Here is a 17,856-nt window from a genome sequence, read left to right as displayed (position 1 = left end):
GCAGAAATTTCAAAAGTTGTTTTCAACAAATTCTCCCAAAACCAAATTCTCTAGGCCGTGCTATACACTTAAATGTTATACCCTCACTGTATGTCCGTTTTTTTCTTCCCAAAATCTGATACTTCAATGAAACATAAGAGACTCCTGAAAGTGCAACCTGAGAGCAATGACAGGATTAGCTAACTTGAGGGGACATTTTTCAGCAATTTTCTCCCAAAACGTATTGCAAGGACACAAAGTCCATCACACTGGCGAAGCGGCAGGCAGTCGGCACCATAAATGGGTAAATGAAGGTTGGACATTTTCCTATCTAGGTCCAGCATGCCATCCGTCTGCTCTCCAAAACCCTGGGACTGAGAAGGCTGACATTTGAGAATGCCCATAATCCTGAATGGCAATAATAGCCAAACAGCTCAGTTTAGAATTGAAGAAGCTTTATGGCCAGACTCCACTCACACTAACATACCCTTAACCAAAACTCACTCAGATCCTTTATTCATCCTAAATGATGTCCTTTTCCCCTCTCACGTATATTTTAAACGCTGTCTTTTCTGTCATGGCGGCTGGCACTGTTTTTGAGTTATCATTTGGTTTCATCAGCACCTTGCAATTTATCAAGAGATTCATGAAGAAACATGATAAAGACCCACAATGCCCCCTTGTGGTCACATATATAACTTTTGTGTTTGTTGCTCAGGAGAGAGACCCACCTAGGAGAGGAAATATTGTGGATGGATAACACAATTTTGCAGTCAGACAGTATCATTCAGAGGCGTCTGTGGTATTTGGAGCTACATTCAGAATTGACCTTGATCATGCAATGCTTGGTTATAATGTATCACAGTTTACTGGTGTGACACACTATCTTAACGTCCCATATTGTGGGAGTTGTGATTTAGCATCAGCACGTTTGTGAATTGTCAAATTACCAGCCTTCTAATGGAAAATCAAAACACAACAGAGCTTTCTTTGATCTCCAAGACAATTACTGCCTATTCCATAAAAACAAACAGGTCTACTACTCTCTATGTTTTGGGCTCGCAGGAATCAATTTAATTTCCAGCAGTAACTGTGACAGGAACTGAAGATAGCTACGACAGGTGACTCTCTAGGCAATGCACGGCATCGTTCAAATCTTCACTAGATTTTACCACATAGGCAACAGGTAAGTGCTAGTCCTTCCTTCTAATTCCTACAATAATGTGTCATGTTCTCTGCCCAAGTTACATACTGTTATTTGTGCCTTTCAGAATCCCACTTCTAAAAACTACTTTTGTGCGGGTATTTTCAGTGTCTTGGTACAATTCTCCATTCTCCTGTTTTGTTTTCTTTACTTTTGTATCTTTTGTCAACACCAGGTAAGAAAAATGTCACGGCTATGCAAGAATATTTGCAAATGTCTGTATGTGTGAGTGTGTTAGAGAGAGGGAGAGAGACAGAGAGAGAGAGAAAAAGGAAAGATGTCTGACTGAACATAAGCTTTGATGTTTCACACCTTCAGAAGTGGGCCTTCGTTGGGCGTCTAAAGTAGAGTGGTCCTGGAACTGTAGGGATAGACTGACGTGTTCAAAGACTATGTTTCTTTCCCTCCATCTTGTGCTTTACCTTGGTATGCCCATTGGCGCTTTTCAACTGCACAGTACTTCACGGTACAACTCACTTTTGCGGGTTTTTCCACTGGGTACAGTACTTGATACTTTTATTAGTACCACCTTTGTTGAGGTTAGAAGCGCACTGAATCGATACCAAAATGTGACGTGTTTACACAGAGATCGCTCATTGGGCAGAGAGAATCTTTACCAGCGTCATTTTTATACGCAACACATGAATGGGCATTTTAATACGTAATATTGCGTTTTATGCTTTGTGACATTAACATAGAGATTGAGACCTTTAACGCAATGCTAAAAGCTACATTAGCTTACCCTCCTACACCATCGAGTAAACCAAATGTTTGTTGTCTGCTCTTTGCTGTAAGATTTCCCAAACTCTAGTATTTTAGGAGTATTTTGTTTTGCTGCCATGCGCCATCCATAAACTCCATTACTCCGGGGTTCTGTGTGTGTTTATATCGCATTTACAATGATGCTACGGCAGTAGAGGCAGCGCAACTATGACGATACATTTATAATACACAGCTACTTTGAAGCGGTACTAAACTACTGTGGAAAAGTAAACTGAGCCGAAGAAGTGAGCTGTACCGAGTCAAGTCATACTAAACCTGACGGTTCCTGTAGTGGAATAATGCATTTCACATTTATATTACATTTAGTCATTTAGCCGAAAAGGCATCTTTTTTTGACTGTTCACTGAAACTATGGCACAAACGCACTGCAGTGGTTTCGTTTTGGTAAGGTCACCATGAAACGGAAGTTGCGATTGACTTCTCCATATCGTGACGTATATCCGAGTAAAACGGCTTCTGAAATTAGAAAAAAATGTAGGGTGGGGCTTTATTTTGCCTTTCCATTTTTGATTGGTTTGGCCTGGAATGGAGAGCTATGTCTGGCCAATGGACAGTCAGTATTGTCCTTTACCTATTTTTTGTTGCTGATGTCATGGGGTGAGAGTTATTGTTGTGAGGGGGAGATGAGCTTAACGTTTTTGATTAAAGATTATAAGAGCAAATGAATAAAAAAAAATGGTGTGCACGGTTTAAACATTTATAATAATTACTGCAACACTGTGTAAAACACTTTTTTTAACAAAGTCAAAAACACCTGTACTACAGTTATGCCACGCTGTAGATATGGATTGTGAGATTCACTTCCATAAGAATAAAATGGCCAAACTTCGCAATCTTTGATTTGTTATGTTTGATTGCTCTTATTCTTTCTGTCTACATCATTTGATATTGTTTTTATTGTATTTCGTTGTGTTTGCTGAAGTGACCTTGAAATTGAAGAGTAAAAAAACACTATAGCCTACAGTATACATACAAACTTTACATTTGCATCATGTGTTTCGCCAGTGTCTGAAATTAACAGGAATTCTCCATTTTAAAGACAATTATTATTGGTCCAAAAAAATGAAAGATGGCCTTTCACAGAAGAAACCAGTTTGAGTTTTGTGATTTCATTTGCTGCCTTTAATAAGAAAAAGTAATATAATTGTTCATAAATATAAACAGACACAATTAGAGGGACAGTTAGTCTTTCATAATTTTTAACTGCTTTGGTAGTTTATGGCAGTGACGTCATGCTGCTTTTTGAAGATTCTGGGAACAGTGATTGTGGTCTCATTCAAAACTAATGGCTGAAGACTCAGACAGTACTGTAACGTTGTCTGTGACCACAAAGCAAAACCCGCACACACTGACACAAATACACAGTTGGGAAAGCTTCACAAAAAGTTCATTTCAACTAAATCGCTTTTTCATACTTTTGAGTCTCCAGAGGTCTATTTTGTCTGTCAGTTTTTGTGGAAGGCGCCTTCTTAATGAAAATATTCTCTTGATTTCTCTCTGTCCTCTCATCATACAGACACCGACACTGTAGTCACTCAGATATAAGTTCAGCCGTTCTTCAGGGACATTATAAACCAGACAGCTTTTCGTTTAAACTTCAAGATTTCCTGCGCAATCTTCGGACACGGACAACGTCCCGTCAAATAACGTGTTCCCAATCCTTTACATCTCAGACAGAACATACATATACAGAGTGTCAAGCATGTTATTACGAGACAGGCGTAGATTTGCCTTGCAGAGACCTGTCTGATAGAATTGATACCAGAGATGAATGCTCATAAACAGGCTGGCAGATTTTAGGTTTTTTAATAATTCATTTAATTTCATGTGCTGCCTGTAAATGAACTACAACAAGCCCAAACCTGTCTCACTCAAACACATCACAATAGGCTGTTGATACAGCAAAGCAGACTAAATGACTTATCTGTGTGTGTGTGCGTGTGGGAGAGAGAACAAAGAGAGACAGATTAGATGCAGGTCTCTGTATATGACCTACAGCACAGCAGGTTTTTGATTTTATGCCTGTCTGACTTATACATTTGCCACCTGTACATACACAGACACTCGTAGCCGTACATCCTTACATTCACACTCTTGCTTTTATCATGAGCCAGTATATTCTATAGTCAATTGAGCTGCATTTGCAGACACAACAGTTTTGACAATGATGCATTGAGTAGAAATTCAATGATGTATGTATGTGTATATGTGAGATCCGAGAGCGGAGATATCAGCCAATTCAATCTGCCAAGATGCATGGAAAATCTGCCAGGCTTGATTAAGCTCTCATATAAATTGCACAACAAGCAAAGCAGTCATGTTTGAGATCAATTAACCCCCGGAACACATGAGGAACTAATATAAACACAGAGAAGAACCAATACAGGCTGCTTGAAAAATTAGACTACATACACATTGACAAACAACAAATATAAGAGACCAGGGCAAGCGGTCACACTTTCTATGTAGCGAATATTTCTCAGGGTGAAGTTTTATTTTTGAAAGTCAATTTCTGTATAGGCAGATAAGCAAATTCAATTACTTTCATATTATAAACAGATTGATATTTTATGTGTAGTAAATTTACCCAAAATGCTAGAGCAAAAATATGATATTAAACTTTTCTTTTGGAGAATAAAAGTAACAAAAATGTTACTTAAGTGAAGCTAGAAAAAACATACACAAATTTGTATTTCTCAAGCGGTGGTTTTTGTAATTTCACTAAAAATTCTTCAATTGTTAAAACAGTTTCCCAGAATGACAACTAGCCCCAGTGTCCTACACACATACAAGTTGTTTCATTATACTCACACTCGGCTTTCTCTGTAGTGTCACCGCTGTCGAACACCCCAGTACACCAGTCATCTCAAAGAGAGCAACCGGGAGGAAGAGAGAGAGAGAGAGAGAGAGAGAGAGAGAGAGAGAGAGAGAGAGAAAAGGAGAACAACAGACAAGTGAAAACCAAATACAAGCATCATATTCAGAGGAAAAGGCAGAGGCAGAAGAGATGAGAAATGGGAGGATAGATTACATAGACAGAGAGATGGAGAACTTTTATCTCTACCTTAAGGGGACTGACATGGCAGGGGCCCCAATGAGACAGCTCCTCCACTGTAGTCCATTTGTCTCCCTGTTCTAGTCTGTCTCTTAGGAACAAAATCAATATATCTAACCTTTTCAGCAGCCGGAGGCTTAGTGCACACGAACACGCAATGACACACACTCTTCACCTCACCTTGCCACTGCTGAGTAAGATTTAGTAAATCACATATCACCTGCTGTTGTTCATCCAGAGACATGAGGGCTAGATGGCACATATATGGCCAAACACACACACACACAGACACACACACACATACACACACAAACAGACACTACTTGAAATATGAATATGAAAAAATGAATAAAAATACAGAGGCACAGTGCCATCTGTAGGCCACTATGAGAAATACAGCTTTCGGGTAGTGATAGCATGACACAAATTTTAAGTCAAGTTTGGGTCAGAAAGAGCAAACTGGCTTATCTGTATGATGTCTTTCTGTATCAGATATTTGATACACACATGAGGCTGTGTGTCTATTAATCATTGTTTCCTGATACATCTTTGTGATTGCCACGGCATCCCGGACAGCGGACAAAATCATCAAAATGCTTCATTGTAATTCTTGGAGGAGAGAATACTAGAGACCTCTCAGCCTGACCTGTGTCTGCCAGGCTACAAGTACACTATAGGGGCAAAGAGTTGAACCTTGGGAATCAATCATAAGTCTAGACTCTAAAATGAGGCCAAAATGAGACGAAATTTGACATGTTGCTTGCAGCCGTGGCCCCGCAGTTAGCAGTCATCACACATGCTCTCAATCATTGTACCAAAAATTTGTAACAACAAGAAATGTCATAAGGACATACCATAAAGTTATTATGTGTACGTTAGGATGTATCTGTTTGAATAAGAAAGGATTTGAGGAGGAATAAAAGTGGGGGGGTTAAATAAAAAGGCATTTTAATGTAAACTAATATATCGACCATTAAAAATGCATATGAAGTGTCACTGATGTAAATTATTCTCCCCCCATATTCACAAACATTTAAGGGGATAGTTCTCCCAAAAATGAAAATTCTGTCATTGACTTGCATATAAAGAAGTGAACAGCCAGAATTTTAAAACTATCCCTTAAAAATGATTCTTTGGCTCTGTACCTTTATTCAAAACTAAATGACAACCGTGTGACTTTAGTACTTATGTGTCAGGTTTTGTCTACAATGTGAATGTGGGCACCGAATGTCCATAAGGACTGTAAATCCTTGAAAACCAGTGAACCCGACAAAGGAAAAAGCTTCATAAACATTCATGACTACTTGTTTTTTTACAGTCATTATTTGTGCTTTTCATTTGAGTTATTCAGGCATGGTGAGCACATCCTTAATATGTGGATTGATTAACTATTAGTATACTAAGAACTTGAAGCAAAACACTGCCACGCATGACAGTTTTCCCTTGTTTTATCTTGGATATTATGTGCCGCTTTGCCTCCGCTGTCACTGAGGTAGCGGGTTTTTCAATATTAGTTCAGTGATAGCTCCCTGTAGCTATCCATTTTCATTCAATTCGGTGAGAAAAAAACACCTCCAGAGACATTAGCTATGGCTGAGTGAAATAATTCATCACAGCGAGCTCTTCAGATGCTCCGCCGTTTCGGCAAGCAACATTAATGTATTGTTCTCTAAACATGATACTCTCATTTCTCAAACAGCAGAACGCTGCTGCTCTGGGATAAACCTCCACGCCCTAAAACCTAATCTTGGGCAATATTAAAGAAATAGTTCTGCTCAACCAGGATCAGAAGAAACCGGGGGAGTGAGAGAGAGAGGCTTGCGTTTTCCTTAGGTGAGGAGAGACATCTGAAGGATCGAAAGCAGGCCTATTTGACTTTTATGTAAGTGGTCGTGTAGGTTGAGACTCTAGACAGAGAATTAAAAACACTGCGACTTCATCAGCATTCTGCACGAAAACACATAGATACACACAAATCCATCCAACAGAAACTATCACTCTCAACACGCAAAACATTAGCATGCACAAATAATTCTCGCCCTGTGGTGAACCTCTCCAGCGAGGGAAAATTGATGATCAAAATCATGGTTCCGTCACAATAACATCTGGCCCCCAAATGCGCTTTCAGATCTGTGTTTTTGAACCGAACCTCCTTACCTATGCCTCAAGGTGTCATTTAAAGAGGCAGAGTGTTAGTATATCCTGCACGTTTGGCTTGCGGCTCTCCACTAAAGAGCCGCCGGAGCGGAACATTCTGAATAAAGAAAGTCATTTAGTTGCATTTTGCTGCCGGACGGAGGAATAAGTGATTGCCCTGGGCTCCTCTCTGCTCGCTCTCAAAAACAAAGTCATAATTGAGGTCTTTGTAGGGGAGAACATTAGACTGTGAAACATTTATGAGCGTGTTCGCCTGCCGAATAATAATGCCGGCGGTGTTGTCTTTTTAATATAAAAAACACAAACATTTGCACAAGTTTAACTTCCTTTATTACCAAATGCAATAATGACATGTATGCGCTCTGTGAGAGACTTCTAAAGTAGTATTTCATCTATCGCTAACAATGTCAAATGTATAGGCGGCGTTCTAGAATTGAAAGGGATAGTTCATCCAAAAATGAAAATTCTGTCATCATTTACTCACGCTCGTGTAAAAGTTACTTTGTTCCGATGAACAAAAAGAAAGATATTTGGAAGAATTTTGGTCATTTTGACTACCATAGCAGGAAGAATTAAATGGTATTCAAAGGTGCCCGAGAACACTTTCCTAAATTCTTCAAAATATCTCATTATGTGTTCAACAGAAAAAAAATACAATATTATTTTGCTTCTATGCTAGTGGATGATGTCCCTGAACTGAAAATTGGTAACATTCTTCCAAATATCTTTCTCTGGGTTCATTTGAACAAATAAAGGTATATAGGTATGAATCAACCTGGGGTGAGTAAATTATGACACATTTTTCATTTTTGATGAACTATCCCTTTAAGATGCCGATTGTGAGCGTCGCTATTGGTGGGGGTAAATTAATGGACCAGAAACATCTACAAAAATGAATGCATGTCACAATAGGGTGTTCAGTATGGAGTTGGAAATGCTATCGTCATGAAGAGAGAAACACGTATACCATTTCAGCTGTATGTAAATATGGTAAAGAAAAGCTGTATTCTGCCTTCTCAGAATTTAAACCTCAAACCAAGAAGTCAGTGATAAGATGGGGATGTTAAGAATTGTTTTTAATACATACAGGTTATACTGAGTGTCAAGAACCTTGTTTAAGGTTTATAAAAGGATAACCACAACAGTAGGGGAAAGCCTGCTATGCTTTACTTAAACAGTCATTTTTAACAGTTGAACATATACTTAATTTCAAAAAGGAATTTTGGTGGTCCCACGGTACATGGCGTCAGATGGAATACCATTCTGTTTTACAATACACATTATATATGAAATGGTACTGAATTGATGATCAAAGTAAAATAAAAAATACTTTACTTTAGAAACAAATATAAAGAATGAGGATAAAACTTTTGGTTTCGATTCAGTTGAATCGGATGTGCTGAAAAAACGAAATTTAATAAACTACAAAGCTCTAGAGAAGAGATCCACAACAATAGCTTGTGTGAATTTTAATCTAAATTTTAAAAGTTTTTTAACACAACCCTTGAAAACTTCATTTAAACATGGAGAGATAAACTCATCTCAGAGTAGGATCTTTGTGAATAATAATTTATAGGGATAAAACCAAAGAAAATGTAAAAAAAGTTTCAAGGGTTAAAACCAGGAACAACGAAGAGACCAAATGCTAATCCCGAAAGAGATCAAAGGCAAAAGCAGGCAAGAGCCTAACAAAGACCTACATATCAGAATTACAATGAGATACTTCAGAAAGTAGCTCTGAACCAACTGGGGTATTTATCCCCAGACTAATGATATGAATAAGAAACAGGTGTGGCAGAAAACTGGAAAATAGGATAAAATCAAGAGCGCCCTCTCATGGTGGGAGGTGGGAAAGACCATTTCTGCCACATGTTTGGCAGCTGATGTATCAATCCAACAGAAAGCAATGTGACTTGCAGTTACCAGAAGCATTTGAAGACTTTAGCTGTTTTGGTTATTTTCTTAAGATTGGCCACCTTGGTGGTGATATTATGTGTTTCAGCCAGTCAGATGTAAAATTGCTAAAGGTTTGGTTGTCCTACAATAGACACACGATCACATCCGGTGAACATTGCGTCCATAAGAAACAATGATGTTTTTAACTTGGTCGCTTGAAGTTGCATCTACGATTACGGTCAACGACGTGTCTCAAATTATCCAAACACTACGTCATACATCGACCACTAAAAAGGCGCTTCAAGCTATGCATTTCACACCCTGTTCAAATATGAAAAAAACAACTAAGTACACTTTTACACTTACTCGAGGCTTGATCCCAGAGGCACTCACCAATACTCAGTCCGTAGCGCTGTGGGTTCACTGAAATTTGAACGTTATAGCATGGAATTTTGTAACCTCATGTACAAAGTATGCACAGGTTGAGAGTGCGTATTCAATTTCTTGCAGGAATTAGTTTAACCACCAGGTGAACTGTGTCCTGGGAACATCGATTCAAGGTGGTAGAAGAAAACCTGACCCCTTTAACCCCGGAGAGATATTGACATACAGTATGTTGCAATGCGCATGCATCAACACCCATGTGAACAAGTACGAGTCGAAAGCAGTATGCTTTGCACGGCTGTGCGTTCGGCTGTACGCTCGAGTACACGTAAAAAAAAGAAGTATGCCACAGGCTTTAGTATAACACATGTCCAGGAAACTCCTGCTTCCAACGCACTCACCCAGAATCTGACAATTTTGCAAACCTGGAACGCTGCAGTTCATACCAGTCTTGCATCTTACACACGCCAGTGTTTAGTGTATTGCTCCCTGAACTCTCTGTAAGTCGCTTTGGATAAAAGCGTCTGCTAAATGACTAAATGTAAATGTATTAAGGAGTATCTTCTGCCGTAGTTTTTTATTCATTTTAATACATTGCTAATCTCTAAATAATCTTTGCCACTCTTGCAAACAATATAATTATTTGCCCAAAACACAAGAGGACACTACATTTACACTGTAAGGTTTTGCACTTTTACTTTTTGAAAACTTAACAGCCTTAAAAGTCTCATTTACTGTATCTTTCCTTCGGTATCATCTGCATATTGGCCAAATGAATAAAGTACATTCTTTACAGGGGTGTGAAAGCCAAGAGAGACAGAGAGAGATTTCTTTCCTATATGAAATGTAATCTCCTGTATTGGTTTGTGAGTAATGGAGGCAGATTCAGTATTTCATTAACTTGGCTGAAGTGATGAATCATCCCGCTTCCCTCAGTAACATTGCATTAACTTATTAGCTTTACTTTCTCTCTCTTTCACTTCCTTTCTTTTTTCCCTCGTCTGTCATTGAAGCATAATCACCCTGTAAAAGTAGAGATAATAAAAGCAGAGGGAATAAATGACCTTAAGAGAGAGAGATAGCCATAGAGAGAGAGAGAGATCCGAGAATTTTGTATTTTGTGTCTTAAAGTAGATAGACTGTGGGTTGTATATGTGGGTGTGAATGAAGCATTTGATACTTGTGCATGTGTGGGTATTTGCATGTGTATTAATGGCTCTCTGCTTGAGTGGAGACAGTTCATTAGTGAAGCTGTCCTCCAACCAATGATAAAGCCTTTTTAATTATGCTTCATGAAACAATATTAAAGATTATTGGGGTGTGCCTAATTTTTCCAGACAGTGCCACTCCTCTCTAGGACAGCTGCCACCACGGGACGGATGCAAATGACTGGCGGTGGGGCGCAGGTCTGAGACACGACAGGACGTCAACTAAGAAATCACAGCTGACTCAGCTCTTCTGGCCTGTTTAAATGAGGAACAAGGCTTACAGGCAATTTAATCTCAGCAAATACCTCTAGCTAGATGTAGAACGTATCCTTGTAGGCGCACTTTTGTCAAATACCAGGTGGTAGCCTACCTTATGGTCAGGAACGGATGGAATCTGTGCTGTGCGCAGGCAAAACTGCATATTTCATCAGAATTTGAATACCAATCATTCACAACGCTGTGCACTTCATGTGGCCCTTGTGTGTTCATTTATGAAACATTTTTGAGCAGGTCAATTCGAAAGGGAATTTTGGTGAAAATCATTCATTTCGATGTCTAAGTTTAGTTATATATTTTGCTTTAAAGTCAACAAATGAATGATTGTTTTCGATATGATTTCTCTGCATCCATAAACGACACTTTTCAATTTAAAATGGAACATTGATAATCTGTCATCCTTATTTAGTTTATATTAGATTTTTCTAGTGAAACAAGAAAATGTCAAGGCAAGCTTTTCTTCCAAACAACACAAATAAAGGGTGATGGCTGCCAAGTGCAATTGTAGTTATGATTGTTTATTATAAGTATTGTGGCTATTTCTGTACAGTGTCTGGTGAATTTCAAGTCATCCAACAGCAATGTGAAAGACTGACAGCATGACAATACACATGCAAACTGTGATAATAATCAAGCTTCTCACATAATAAAACGAATTTCGAACTTTCCTAAATGGGTGTACAAATATTACAGTTGTATTGCTTAAAAGTGAATATGGACATATTTTCTTTGCAGTATTTGAGGTCTGAAAAATATAGAGCATCTTTTCTGTTATTTTGACATGGTTCTCCAGCTTCTATTTTCAGAGAAAAATGCAAATAGGAACTTTTTTTTATTGAAATTTTAAACAAAAAATATTATTTTACCTGAACACATACTTTATAAATAGTACATCCAGAAAACTGAAAAAAATGAAATGGTAAAACAGTGTTATTGTCTAAAAAAAATAAACTCATAATCTGTGCCCTTGGTTTACACAGCCAAATACAGTCATTTTTTTTTTCAGTCTGCAGATTCCACATTGGCAAATCAATGGTGAACATTAACCTACTTAAAGTCCAACACTGTTCTTGCCTGATCACGATAAAATTCTCTCTTTCTGTGTTTTTGTCTGTGTGTGTGTGTGTGTTTTCATTGTTCTGTCCAAATGCCTTGAGTATTCTTAACTGACTAATTAACTGCAAATAAACAGTTGATTAAAGAAGATCTCCTCAAATAATGCATCCCAATGGGACTTTGTCAGAAAATATAAAACAATTTAATATATTTGGTTGATTATTAAAATAATGAATCAGTTTAGAGCAAACTCCATTATCTAATTAAAAGGTGTTGGTACGTAATTAGCCTTTTTAAAGAGATAAGGTCCCCAAGCACTCCGAGAGGCTGAACACGGGTGTGTGGGACGCTGTGAATCCTGGCAGCAACAAGTGAAGATGAGAGGAATTGTTTGGACTTAATACATTTATTACCTTTTTTCATCCTTCCTCCCTCGGTTTAATTTTGAAAATGTGATTGTCTTGGACTTATTTCAAAACCCGAATTTTTCAAAGATTAGTCAACGTGAGCTCACACACACGCGCGGGCTCGCAAGCAATGGCAGCAGCACAAAGCCACGCTCCCCTCTGATGCACTGATACATTTAATCAGAGGGGCATTTTTCAGTGAAGGGAAAGTAATCATTTTTTCACAATAAGGCTCGTCTGAAACGTCCACTCATATTTGTGTGGTGGCAGCTTGCAGCCCCGTGGATGCATTATGTATTCCAGTGATAGATTAGACTCCTAGTATTTGTGTTGCCCTCATCGTGCTGAATGTCAACTTCTTTAATCATTCTTTCCCAAACAAACAACTCGAGTCTGCTCTTTTCCAAATTTCAGGCCCAAACTGAAGAGAAACCACTCCGCAAGGAGTGCTGTGCCATTTAGAGAAGGAATTGCAATCATATGGGAAGCAGAGATAGATTCGAGTCAAAGAGCTTCCTGGGACCATCGAAATAAAGGTCTTTTACGTTTTATTATGATATCACAGGAAGCAAGTGAATTGGGGATGAGGTAAAGTGTACGTAACCATAATAAATTTTAATGCAGAGGACAGCAGGGATAATTAAAACGCTTAATAAATGTAACATCAGTAATGGCTTACTGCATAATGCACTCACTGTATGAGCACATACAATTCAATACTCTGTCTACTAAGAAACCAGGGACGTGCACAGACATTTTGAGGAGCAGGGCTCAAGTGGATAAAAGGGCACTTCTCATATTTGTTTTAATTTTTCCAAAACAAAATGTGAAATATATTAATCCCTCAAACTCACCCAAATGTCTCATGTTGTTTCATTTTTCAACAATGTCTACAAAATAATCAGTTCACATAGAGACCATTGTCTTCTTTAGAATTCGCTAATTTATCACAAGAACAGGCCACAACAAAGGAAACTAAGCCACAATGGGTATATTCTATGCTAAAGTTTCAAATACATATTTAGAATAAATGACTGCACAAAGGAAAAGGACATTTCCAATTTGACAATTTGTTTATTTTGCACAAGCCAATAAACTGTTTTTATAATTTTGGTGTAATTGGGACACCAAATATGACCTTCCCACTAAACTGAAAAAGGCAGTTGTTGCATTTTTTATATTTTACAGGACCTGTTACATCATTAGCGGGCCCTGACGTTTGAGCCTTGCCCCTCTGGCATGATAATAATAAATCTTAATATTAAACTGTTTACGTTAAAGTGAACTAAACGTATGGAACTGACCGTAGTAAATTTACCATTTATCAGATAAAACCTCACTGTTATGCAGAATAACAGCAAATAGGCATGCAAAATATGTTACCTTTAAGACTGCCGATGTCAAAATCCATCGTCTCAAATAAAGCGTCAAGCAACTGAATTAATTAAGGCACGGTTGCCTTACAGTTAAATTATAAAAAAAAACTTACAATTTGATGATCAAAAAAGCCTTCCTCCTGTTGTTTTGAACAACGTTCATCATCTTTTCTTTCCGACACTTCATAACAGAGATCATCCACGTGGTGATTTCCGCATTTCTTCTTCTGTTGCAGTTAATTGGCGGTTGGTGAACCAACGTCGTGCCGCTTTACGAGACTTTAGGTGAACAACCCCCCGGATGGCAGTAAATTGGAAAAAATCAAAGCGTGCCCATTTAGAAAAATGATATGATTGGTCAGTTTTACTGTCACTCAATTAATCTCTCCCATTGATTTACTGTACTGTCAGCCAGCGGTATGCTCCTAGAAGGCGCCCCAACCCCGTGTAAGTAAACGATCGACTTTGCAGATCTGCGAGTGATCTTTAGTTATTTTGTGTTTCCTTTTCATCTGCAGTGCTTGACAAATGTATGCAAATTAGCACATTTTAATTACTTAATTACGCCTGATTTGCATATCAATTAGGTTATTCTGATGACTATTCACTTCTGCTGCGTCTCTCTGTCTGATGACGTGCGCGCCTGCGTGGTGAAGCGGATGGAGAAAGCCATCGGAACTCTCAACTTTTCCCGACCTTACCGGATATTTTCTATTTGTTTGACAGGGAAAGCTGTGGGCAAACAGAAACACACACGCGCGAACACACAAACATTAAAAAACTCAGTAAAGGGCTCTTTCTTTCGAGGAAGAGAGAGGGCCAGTGCTCAAGACCCCAAAGCCTCCACCTTCGGGTCATCCACCCCCTGTCATGAAATGAATGGTTTTTGTCATCTAGTAATTTCATTAATTTATATAAAATTTCAGTTTATTATTGAGGCAACAGTTCTATTGTTGTTTATTTTAAGTTTTTAAAAATAACATCTAGCCCAATATCTTATTTTATTTCAGTTTTAAACCGTTTAATGATGACCAACAGATGATAAAAGATATTTATTTATTTTTTATTTATGTCTTAATTTTTTGTTATTTGAAATGAAATCTAAGCACCTCATTTGTTTGCAATGTATAATTTATAAACATACACTTTGCAGTTTGTCCACTAGAGAGAAGCATTGGGCACAGTATGTATTTTAAAAGATGTTTTATCAAGACCTTTTATCATATATGAATGATCAATTATCCATTTTGATATAAAATGCACTTACCATTTGCACATCTAAGTTTGTTTCATATATTATGTAGACCTTTATCTTTTCTTTTACGTTTATTTTATCAAGCTAAACAGCATATTTAATTTCTCAGCTCATAAATCAACATTTAGAGAAGTTATAAAATAAGAAGCAGGAGAAGTCTTTATGCTCATTATTTCCAAAGGATCTCAAGACACTTGAAATTTCTCAGGATGAAAATATCTTTCTTTCCCCTTTGGATTTAAAACTTGGCACAAAAAGATATCTAGAGAGCCATCCCCACATCTCTCATTCAGGGGATGTTTACAAATTTCCTTAAATGTCCTTTCAGCCACTGTCACTTGTTTGCTCCCAGAATATCTAAAGATCAATTGAAGCGGATGTTACTTTGCTCCCATAAGCATGTTGTACACAGATCAGGCACATTATGTAAACCACGGCGGTCCTTCTCACAAGATCCCATTTCTCTCAGGGTGATGAATAATCTGTGAAATAACTTAAGCTTTAGCACTTACAGTTTATTTGAAATAAAATAACGGTTTACTTATAACAGATGCTTGTCAAACAAATGTCAACGCAGTTGGGATCAACAGACCAACTCATCTTGATGCCTTAGCCAATGCAGGCAACTTGGAAATTTACAAATCACTTATGACAACTAATGAAAAAAAAGTATTGCACAGCCTCATACACACAGGAAGTCCTAAACAACCCTGTTTGCACTACTGCTCCCCGAGGAGTTGGAGTATGTTCTTAAATTGAGATGTTCAACAAGTGTCGAGTGTCCAATGTGCTCTGTGTCCTTCGCTGGGAAGATAAAAAAACTAGACACGTTTCACTGGCATAAGTCTTTTTTTATCAAAATCAAATTGATCCAAAGCTTTTAAATTCAACATATATTAAATGTAAACAATATGGGAAAGACCAGGGGCGGAGCCAGATGTTGGGCGATTAGCCCAAATCTATGGGCATGGTCCCCCAGGTAGATTTTTCCCCATTTATGGCAGCTATATTTTCTAAGTGTTCTATGTTTTATCATAATAACAAATGTTAAAGATTACATTTTCAGTTCTCTATCCTAAAAATAGGCTAAAAACTTCACAGATGCCCTTAGTAAAATGAAAAATCAAAAGGCATTAAAATGATTTAATTTGTTTGTATTGTATAGTATGTTGTAACTATATCATTATATAATTAACATTCATTCTTTGTTTATTGTATTGGTTTTGCTTGGGGTTGTCATAATATTTATTTTGTCTGTGAATAATATGGATCTAATGTGTAAAGCCTTACATACCAGATTATTTTTATTTGTATGAAAAGTTTGATGCAATTTTGTTGTATTAAGATATTGTACTAAAAAAAAATAGGCTAAATATGTCTCCTCTAAACCTGTAACTAAATTACATAAATAGTTAGATTAAGAATTTGAAATAAACAGCATTACTAATCTTGAATCTTGAGGCCTATAAAGTAATTTACATCTCTGAATCTTACCATTTAACATTTTTACTGTAAACTGTTGGCTTCGTATGTTTGCCCAAACAGTCAGTCATCTCCTTGCAGGAATTCACTCAAGGTTTCTGTTAAGCGTCAGCCTGCCGATTGGCTGATAGTTCGGTCTTCTTCAGTCTGATTGGCTGATGTTCTGCTTGGTCTCTGTAATTTGACTGCACCCATTTAATATACCTTTGTATTAATCTGAAAGACTTCCTCGGTTAGGATAACAATACTGGAGTGGAGGACTACACCCAACCCCTGCCTGCTCCGCCCCTGATAAAGTAAAGACACTTGAGAGGGGGAATCTCAGCGTGTGAGAGATAAAGGATATCACATTAACATCCCCCACTAGGATAACAGTTTATTTCAAAGACTGGATTACTACGTCGGCCACAACACACAAAGTTTGCACCATATGTTTCATATTGAGCGTTCACAATGTGAGCTTTGTGTTTCGCACCTCTTCCTGTTTAAGGCCTCTTGCTGTGTTAGGACTTAAGGAGGAGGATGCTTTACTTTGACCTCTCTGATTCCGCTCAAGGTCCTGTTTGTTTGAGGTCATACAAGCAATATAATATATATATATATTGATTTGCTGCATGGTCCATGCCATGTCATAGACCCTAAATATCATGATCTGTCATGATCCTGCCTCTCCCTGTCTTGGTTTTTGAGTCTTTTGGCAGATCCACGTGTTTTAAGTGGAGAAAGTGCATGGCCTTGTTTTGGTTTTGCAATGCCATGCTCTCTCTCCGGTGTCGCGTGTTTAGGTTGTTCTCCGTTAGCGTCCCATAAGTGTTAATCCCTCTCATTTGTCCCGTGTCATCTTCCCGCTAGTTCCTTTTCGTGTTTAATCCTTGTCACCTCTTCACCATCCCTGTCCATTTTCCCTGGTAATGTTTTCATTACTCAGTTCCCTTTGTCGCTCGTCTGTGTATTGTGCTTTGTACATGTGTTTGCCCTCCCATTGTCCATGGATTACCTGGTTCCTGTGCGATATTCATGTTTAGACTTCTTATTTATAGTTATCCTGAACCTTGTTTGCATTGTTCCCCTCGTGGAAGTTTTTGATTCTTGTTCTGTAAGTAGTGTCTTCCCCATTGTGGGTTTTAGTTTGTTTAAAAGTTTTGTTAACCCTTCACCGCCTGCATCTGGGTTCAGTCTCCTTTCCTGACAATGATATTTGACCCCCTTTCTGAAGGCAACTATGTATTTTGATTTAAATTCTGCCATCAATTACTCACCTTCATGTTGGTCCAACCCAGTATAAAACTTCTTTGTTCTTCTACCATAGTAGAGTTTCCTTTTTGTTGAACTCACACA

The 17,856-nt window shown here is 38.0% G+C and overlaps 1 long non-coding RNA gene across 1 annotated transcript in view; it reads right to left on the bottom strand.

Annotated features, from left to right (window-relative positions):
- LOC130438318 (uncharacterized) overlaps window positions 1-14,067 on the bottom strand; it is a 75,329-nt gene extending 61,262 nt beyond the window's left edge. The window contains exon 1 of the long non-coding RNA XR_008909308.1: window positions 13,895-14,067. This is a non-coding gene — a long non-coding RNA (uncharacterized LOC130438318). The remainder of the gene's footprint in view (window positions 1-13,894) is intronic.
- Window positions 14,068-17,856: the final 3,789 nt, after the last annotated feature.

Source organism: Triplophysa dalaica, chromosome 16 (assembly GCF_015846415.1).
Source record: "Triplophysa dalaica isolate WHDGS20190420 chromosome 16, ASM1584641v1, whole genome shotgun sequence".
NCBI classification, from domain to species: domain Eukaryota; kingdom Metazoa; phylum Chordata; class Actinopteri; order Cypriniformes; family Nemacheilidae; genus Triplophysa; species Triplophysa dalaica.
Note: the sequence above shows the minus strand (reverse complement) of the source record. Positions and strands in the feature narration are given on the sequence as shown.